Genomic DNA, 8,270 nt, shown 5'->3' with positions numbered 1-8,270 from the left:
CTTTTGACACAAACGATTCCTCTTCTTGTTCTACTACTACTACTACTGCTGCTGCTGCTGCTGCTGCTGCTGCTGCCGCCGCTACCACTCCCCCGTTGTCTTGTTCTTGTTCTTGTTCTTGTTCTTGTTCTTGTTCTTGTTCTTGTTCTTGTTCTTCTTCGTCTTCGTCTTCGTCTTCTTGTCGTTGTCCCCGTTCAATGTCCTCGTCTCGGCTTGTCTCGTCATCTGACGCGCAACCGAAAGATTTGCATTCTTGGTCCTCGTCAGAGTCACGTTCTTTTTCTTCTTCTTCTTTTTCTTCTTCTTCTTCTTCTTCTTCTTCTTCTTCTTCTTCTTCTTGAACATTGCGTACGGTGCCGGTGAGTAGCCGCCGCAGGTTCCCATCTAGAGTCAAACAGCGGGCCATGCTGGCTTTCCCTTTCCCTTTCCCTTTCCCTTTCCCTTGCCCTTGTCCGGGACCGGGATCGTGTAGTGAAATCGGTTCTTTGTGTAGTAGAAAACCAGACGCCGCGAGCAACGCGGGGGTCTCCGGGACCCGAGAGGGACGCTAAGGCTCGTGTGGTAGACACCGAACGCCGTCGGCGCGTTGATGAACAAGCCAACGGTCGGGGGTCTCCGGGACCCCGAGAGGGACGCTAGGCTCGTGCGGTAGAAAAAACCAGACGCCGCGAGCAACGCGGGGGTCTCCGGGACCCGAGAGGGACGCTAAGGCTCGTGTGGTAGACACCGAACGCCGTCGGCGCGTTGATGAACAAGCCAACGGTCGGGGGTCTCCGGGACCCCGAGAGGGACGCTAGGCTCGTGCGGTAGAAAAAACCAGACGCCGCGAGCAACGCGGGGGTCTCCGGGACCCGAGAGGGACGCTCGTGTGGTAGACACCGAACGCCGTCGGCGCGTTGATGAACAAGCCAACGGTCGGGGGTCTCCGGGACCCCGAGAGGGACGCTAGGCTCGTGCGGTAGAAAAAACCAGACGCCGCGAGCAACGCGGGGGTCTCCGGGACCCGAGAGGGACGCTAAGGCTCGTGTGGTAGACACCGAACGCCGTCGGCGCGTTGATGAACAAGCCAACGGTCGGGGGTCTCCGGGACCCCGAGAGGGACGCTAGGCTCGTGCGGTAGAAAAAACCAGACGCCGCGAGCAACGCGGGGGTCTCCGGGACCCGAGAGGGACGCTAAGGCTCGTGTGGTAGACACCGAACGCCGTCGGCGCGTTGATGAACAAGCCAACGGTCGGGGGTCTCCGGGACCCCGAGAGGGACGCTATGCTCGTGCGGTAGAAAACCGAACGCCGTGAGCAACGCGGGGGTCTCCGGGACCCGAGAGGGACGCTAAGGCTCGTGTAGTAGAAACGGTGCGTTGATGAACAAGCCAACGGTCGGGGGTCTCCGGGACCCGAGAGGGACGCTAAGGCTCGTGTAGTAGAAAAAACCAGACGCCGCGAGCAACGCGGGGGTCTCCGGGACCCGAGAGGGACGCTAAGGCTCGTGTGGTAGACACCGAACGCCGTCGGCGCGTTGATGAACAAGCCAACGGTCGGGGGTCTCCGGGACCCCGAGAGGGACGCTAGGCTCGTGCGGTAGAAAAAACCAGACGCCGCGAGCAACGCGGGGGTCTCCGGGACCCGAGAGGGACGCTAAGGCTCGTGTGGTAGACACCGAACGCCGTCGGCGCGTTGATGAACAAGCCAACGGTCGGGGGTCTCCGGGACCCCGAGAGGGACGCTATGCTCGTGCGGTAGAAAACCGAACGCCGTGAGCAACACGGGGGTCTCCGGGACCCGAGAGGGACGCTAAGGCTCGTGTAGTAGAAACGGTGCGTTGATGAACAAGCCAACGGTCGGGGGTCTCCGGGACCCGAGAGGGACGCTAAGGCTCGTGTAGTAGAAACGGTGCGTTGATGAACAAGCCAACGGTCGGGGGTCTCCGGGACCCGAGAGGGACGCTAAGGCTCGTGTAGTAGAAACGGTGCGTTGATGAACAAGCCAACGGTCGGGGGTCTCCGGGACCCCGAGAGGGACGCTAGGCTCGTGCGGTAGAAAAACCGAACGCCGTCGGCGAAGCGCGGGGTCTCCGGGACCCCGAGAGGGACGCTAAGGCTCGTGTAGTAGAAACGGCGCGTTGATGAACAAGCCAACGGTCGGGGGTCTCCGGGACCCCGAGAGGGACGCTAAGGCTCGTGTGGTAGACACCGAACGCCGTCGGCGCGTTGATGAACAAGCCAACGGTCGGGGGTCTCCGGGACCCGAGAGGCTAGAAAAGCCGAACGCCGTCGGCGCGTTGATGAACAAGCCAACGTTGATGAGCAAAGCGCGGCGGGGTCTCCGGGACCCCGAGAGGGACGCTAAGGCTCCTGTAGTAGAAACGGCGCGTTGATGAACAAGCCAACGGTCGGGGGTCTCCGGGACCTGAGAGGGACGCTAGGCTCGTGCGGTAGAAAAAAAAACAAACGCCGCCGGCGAAGCGCGGGGTCTCCGGGACCCGAGAGGGACGCTAAGGCTTGTGTAGTAGAAACGGTGCGTTGATGAACAAGCCAACGTTCGGGGGTCTCCGGGACCCGAGAGGGACGCTAGGCTCGTGCGGTAGAAAAGCCGAACGCCGCCGGCGAAGCGCGGGGTCTCCGGGACCCCCCGACGGGGACTAGGCTTGTGTAGTAGAACCGGAGCCTGACGAGCAATGGGGTCTCAGGGACCCGAAGCGCGAGGAGAGGAGAGGAGAGGAGAGGCCAAAAATCTAATCAAATACACTGAATCGGTCGCCGTGACCCCCGAGGACAACACAAGGGCTAAGGCTCGTGTGGTACAAACGGCGCGTTGATGAAAAAAAAAAAAAAAAAGCAACGGTCGGGGGTCTGGGGGACCCGAAGCGCGAGGATAGGAGAGGAGAGGCCAAAAATCTAATCAAATACACTGAACCGGTCCCTGCGACCCCCCGAGGACAACACAAAGGGCTAAGGCTCGTGTAGTACAAACGGCGCGTTGATGAACAAGCGACGGGCGGGGGTCTGGGGGACCCGAGGAGAGGAGAGGCCAAAAATCTAATCAAATACACTGAACCGGTCCCTGCAACCCCCCGAGGACAACACAAAGGGCTAAGGCTCGTGTAGTACAAACGGCGCGTTGATGAACAAGCGACGGGCGGGGGTCTCCGGGACCCGAAGCGCGAGGAGAGGAGAGGAGAGGCCAAAAATCTAATCAAATACACTGAACCGGTCCCTGCGACCCCCCGAGGACAACACAAAGGGCTAAGGCTCGTGTAGTACAAACGGCGCGTTGATGAACAAGCGACGGGCGGGGGTCTCCGGGACCCGAGAGGGACGAGGCGCGTGTGGTAGAAACCGAACGCCGTCGGCGGTGGGGTCTCCGGGACCCGAGAGGGACCCTAGGCTCATTGTGCGGTACAAACCGAACGCCGCCGGCGAAGCGCGGGGTCTCCGGGACCCCCCGATGGGGACTAGGCTTGTGTAGTAGACCCGGAGCGTGACGAGCAATGGGGTCTCAGGGACCCGAAAGCGCGAGGAGAGGAGAGGAGAGGCCAAAATCTACTCAAATGCACTGAACCGGTCCCCCGTGACCCCCGAGGACAACACAAGGGTTAAGAACTGTGAAGTGTATAAATATATCTATATATTTACTTCACAATAAGTCCATCAGTCAGTAATGGAGCATCGACTCAGCAGTCTGTGTTGTTAACAAACCAAAATGTCGTCTTATTGTGATAATCTGAACCTGTTGCAGCTCTTCCTAACTGCTTCCTCAAGGTGTAGCTGTGATTTATTCCAGGAAACAAGTTACCTTTCTCTCCAGACGTCCACTTCTTCAACTCTTTGGACTGTTTGAAGAAACTGTAAGTTGCTTTGTTTAATACTTTAACAACAATGATTCCTGTTTACATTCAGTCCTGTTCATTTGCAAAACTGTCTACACAAATGTATTTATTATATAATTACTTCATTCATATTTTCATTTGTTTATATTTTAGCCCGATATCTTAACTTGCGCTTTTGTTTTTAATTATCTTTGATTCAGATTTAGTTTTTACTTTTCTGTTTTTAGTTTTTTAATGGTTGTTGTTGGAGGTGCTTTTTTCAACACTCGCTTATTGACTTTTTTACGCTTTTTAAAGAACCTTGAACTTAAATATGATTTAATGTATTGTATGGCTGGATTGTGTGTGTGCGTGTGTGTGTGTGTGTGTGTGTGTGTGTGTATGTGTGTGTGTGTGTTTCGTCAGAGTAAAGTCAGCTTTCATCAGAGTAAAGTCAGCTTTTATGTGATAATATAAAGAGATGTTAGATATGTCAGAGTAAAGTCTCTAACAGCTTTTATGTGATAATATAAAGAGATGTTAGATATGTCAGAGTAAAGTCTCTCGCGGAGGAAGTCCATTCGGTACTGGTGGTAATCTGAGAATCAGCCATGACAGGCTGTAGTTACTTCTACTGTCTGTTTTTCTCTCACTTTTTTCAAAGTTTTTGTCTCTTGTCTTGATCTATTCTTGCCTTTCTTCCTTACTTTTTTCTACTGTCTGGTTTTCTTTGTTTTTGTCACTTTTTTCAAAGTTTGTCGCTTATTTGAATTTTTTGTCCCTGGGAACATTATTGAAAAAAGCTTGAGAACCACTGGTCTAGACCTACTCTATCTGTAAAGTGTCTTGAGATAACTGGTGCCCACGGTACTTCCAGGTGCTTGTTGTGTTGCAGTCATGGAGCGCAGTAAGCGGTGCTCTAAAGTCTGGCTTTATTTTACGCTGAAAAATCCGAATAAATCTTTAAATCACCATTGAATCAAACTTTGCTCTTATCTGTGAAATAAGAATATAACCCGTCTTATCTGTTTGTCGGGTTTTTTTACGGTCTTTTGCGTACCCATTATCAACTCTTGAATCAGTGTGTGTAAAGTCTGTCTCCTGTTCAATAAAACACATTTAACATCTTACACTTGTGTCTGTTTTAATGCAGCCCTGAGCAATCATTGATAAAGTATATGTTGATAATAACAGAGACGGTAATTGTTTGATTCTTTAGCTGCTTTTTTTGAAACCTCATGTGTCTTTTGATGTTTTTGTTGCTTTTCTTGCCTTATAATGAACATTATAAAGTCTCCTGGGGCATCATGTGAAAAAGAAAGTGCATCTTTTATATTAAAAGTTACCGTACGCACAAAACTGGATAAGTATGTACACGCACAGAAATATTCAAATGTATAAAACTGGTCGTACGGCAGGTCCTGTGCACCTTTCCTTTATACATAATCAATGTGAAATTGAACGCATGTGACCCCGCCATGCTTCCTCCCGTAAATAAATATGCAAATGACTATACGTAATCCTGACATCATTCCAATCCATCATTGGGACCTCTGAGTGTTTCTAGTGTTTAGTGTTTTTGGGGACCTCTGAGTAATTCTGCATGTGTATGACTGTATGAGTGTGTGCGCGTTTGTGTGTGTGTGTGTGTGTGTGTGTGTGTGTGTGTGTGTGTGTGTGTGTATAGATCCACTTGTATGTCTTCTTTGTTCTTGTTGATTATCTTGTTGTGTATTCCTATTTCTAGCTCTACTTTGTTTTAAAGTGCCCATATTATGAAAAAATCTCTTTTTCTGGGATTTGGGGTGTTATTTTGTGTCTGCTACTTCCACACGCTTACAAACTTTGAAAAAAAAACATCCATGCTGTTTTGAGTGAGATACGGTTTCTGAATGTGTCCTCCCTTCAGTCTTCGGGCAAGCTGTTCAAAATCTGCACGGCTTTTTACATCACTAGCCAAGACGAGGGGCCTAGGGGGCTAACCGTTAGCATGCTAGCGCTAGCATGCTAGCTTGTTCTCAATTGCAAAACACTGCTACAACACACAAAAATTCACCCTAATCTACAAAATAAATTGTATAGAACTACTTACATGTCCCTGTTCTGCAGGTATTCCACACAAAATTGGAAGTGCACCCTAGTTTAGAAGAAGTCTCCCGGCTAATCCTGCCTTGTACAGGCCGAAGTTGGAGCTAGCTCATGTAATCCTTACCTAGCTAATGCGCATTTGTTAGCCAGAGCCTGTCAGTGTTCTATGGAGACTATGCCACTATCAGTAGATGTGCTCGTGCCTGTAGACACACACGCATTCGGCAGACAAATGCGTTGTGTCGGTGATTGAGTATCACACAGTCACGTGAACAGTTAAAATCTTAATATAGCATTCTTGGTATTTGATCTATAAAAAGGTTGTTTGTATTGTAATGTATTTCATAGACGTAATCCAATGTAGCCTCTGATCTGTTGCATGTGTTCACTTTAAAGGAATAATCTAACAGATATCAAGATAGCCATGTAGCCTATGTCTACATACTTGAATGTGCTAGCATTGAGAAGTTTGTAAGTGTACAGACAGTTCATTAAAAAGATAGTTTATAAAGACGTACCGTTCGTGTATACAGGCAGCGCCATCTTTGGAAAACAGTCATGACCAGTCGAATATATAATATAAATATAAATTAATGTCTGTACACTTACAAACTTCTCAATGCTTCAGTTTACATGTAGAGACCCTCATTATGCTACCGTGAAAGTTTGGTGCTATTTTGAGCCTTGTTAGAGGTATAAAATAGTGATTTATTTTTACTCTATCAGTGCCCCGAATACTAGCATAATAAGCTACTCAGCGGGTTGCGCTAGCTTGTTTCAAGCTAGAGACACATTCGATTAGCATGAAAACATCCGAGAGAACGGTCGACTCGGTACACGGTATTAACCTCTAAGTTCATTTTGCGCTGGCATTGTCCTTTAAGTGTGGGTGTGTGTGTGTGTTTGTGTGTGTATATCAGTATTTGTGAGTGTGTCTGTGTGCGTGTGTGTGTCTGTGTGTGTGTGTGTGTGTGTGTGTGTGTGTGTGTGTGTCTATGAGTGTGTGTGTTGATGTCTGTGTGTGTGTGTGTCTGTGTCTATATGAGTATGTGTGAGTGTGTGTGTGTGTCTATGAGTGTGTGTATTTTTCAAAGTTAATGTTTCTCTATTTTTGTAGATGATCATTTAGAGTGTGTGTGTGTGTGTGTGTGTGAGAGAGTGTGAGTGTGTGTGTATGATTGTGTGTCTGGGTGTGTATGTTTGAGTGTGTATGTGTGTGTTTGAGTGTGTGTGTGTGTGTGTGTGTGTGTGTGTGTGTGTGTGTGTGTGTGCATGTATGTGTTTGTGTGTGTGTGTGCATGTGCAAGTGTTCATGTGTATGTGCCTATGTGTGTGTGTGTGTGTGTGTGTGTGTTTGTTTGTGTGTGTGTGTGTGTGTGTGTGTGTGTGTGTGAAACGTGATGTATGCATTGGGATGCTCTGCAAACATCTCCCTGATAGAAGGAGGGAGAAGAGGTTGTGTTCAGGATGACTAGAATCCTCCATAATTCCTGGTGCCTTCTTAGTGCTGCATTTCCAGTAAATGTTTTGGAGCAGTTCAAGTGGAACCCAATGATTTTAGATGCAGTTTTGACCACCTTTGTCAGAAGATTAAGGTCATGTGAAGTAGCTCTGCCAAACCACACTACAATGTTGCCTGTCAGTATACTCTCAATTGAACAGCGGTACAAGTTCTGTAGCGTCTAAAGGGACATACCATATTTCTTGAGACACCTCAGGAAATCAAGCCTCTGATGTGCCTTCTTAATGGCACAGCTGATATGAAAGGACCATGAGAGGGAGTCTGAAATGTGGATGCCTAATTATGAGTGTGTGTGTGTGTGTGTGTGTGTGTGTGTATAGATCCACTTGTATGTCTTCTTTGATTGAGTTTCTCTAACAGCTTTTATATGATAATATAAAGAGATGGTAGATATGTCAGAGTAAAGTCTCTAACAGCTTTTATATGATAATATAAAGAGATGTTAGATATGTCAGAGTAAAGTCTCTAACAGCTTTTATATGATACTATAAAGAGATGTTAGATATGTCAGAGTAAAGTCTCTAACAGCTTTTATAACTCTGTTTTCTCCAGATCAACATGAAGATCTCTTTCTTTGCCGGTTTTCTGCTGCTCTCTCTGTGCCAACTGTGCAGCGGTTTCTTTGGTTTCAATAGGGGGGTTGATGATAACAAGTTTGAACAAGAGCATCTCGTGGCTAACCTATGCACCCAGGTGATGATTGACAGAGGATTTGATGTCCTCAACAAAACCACCTGTAAGCCGAAGAAAACCTTCATCAAAGCTACAGTGGACGAGGTCCGAGCCGTCTGTGGGGGTGGACGAAAGGGAGTCAGCAAAGATAACTTTAAACTGGTTGAGTGTAAAGTTGATCCTG

The sequence above is a fragment of the Sander lucioperca genome, chromosome 10, assembly GCF_008315115.2.
Source record: "Sander lucioperca isolate FBNREF2018 chromosome 10, SLUC_FBN_1.2, whole genome shotgun sequence".
In the NCBI taxonomy this organism is placed as follows: domain Eukaryota; kingdom Metazoa; phylum Chordata; class Actinopteri; order Perciformes; family Percidae; genus Sander; species Sander lucioperca.
The sequence above is the reverse complement of the archived record's forward strand: the minus strand, read 5'-3'. Positions refer to the sequence as shown.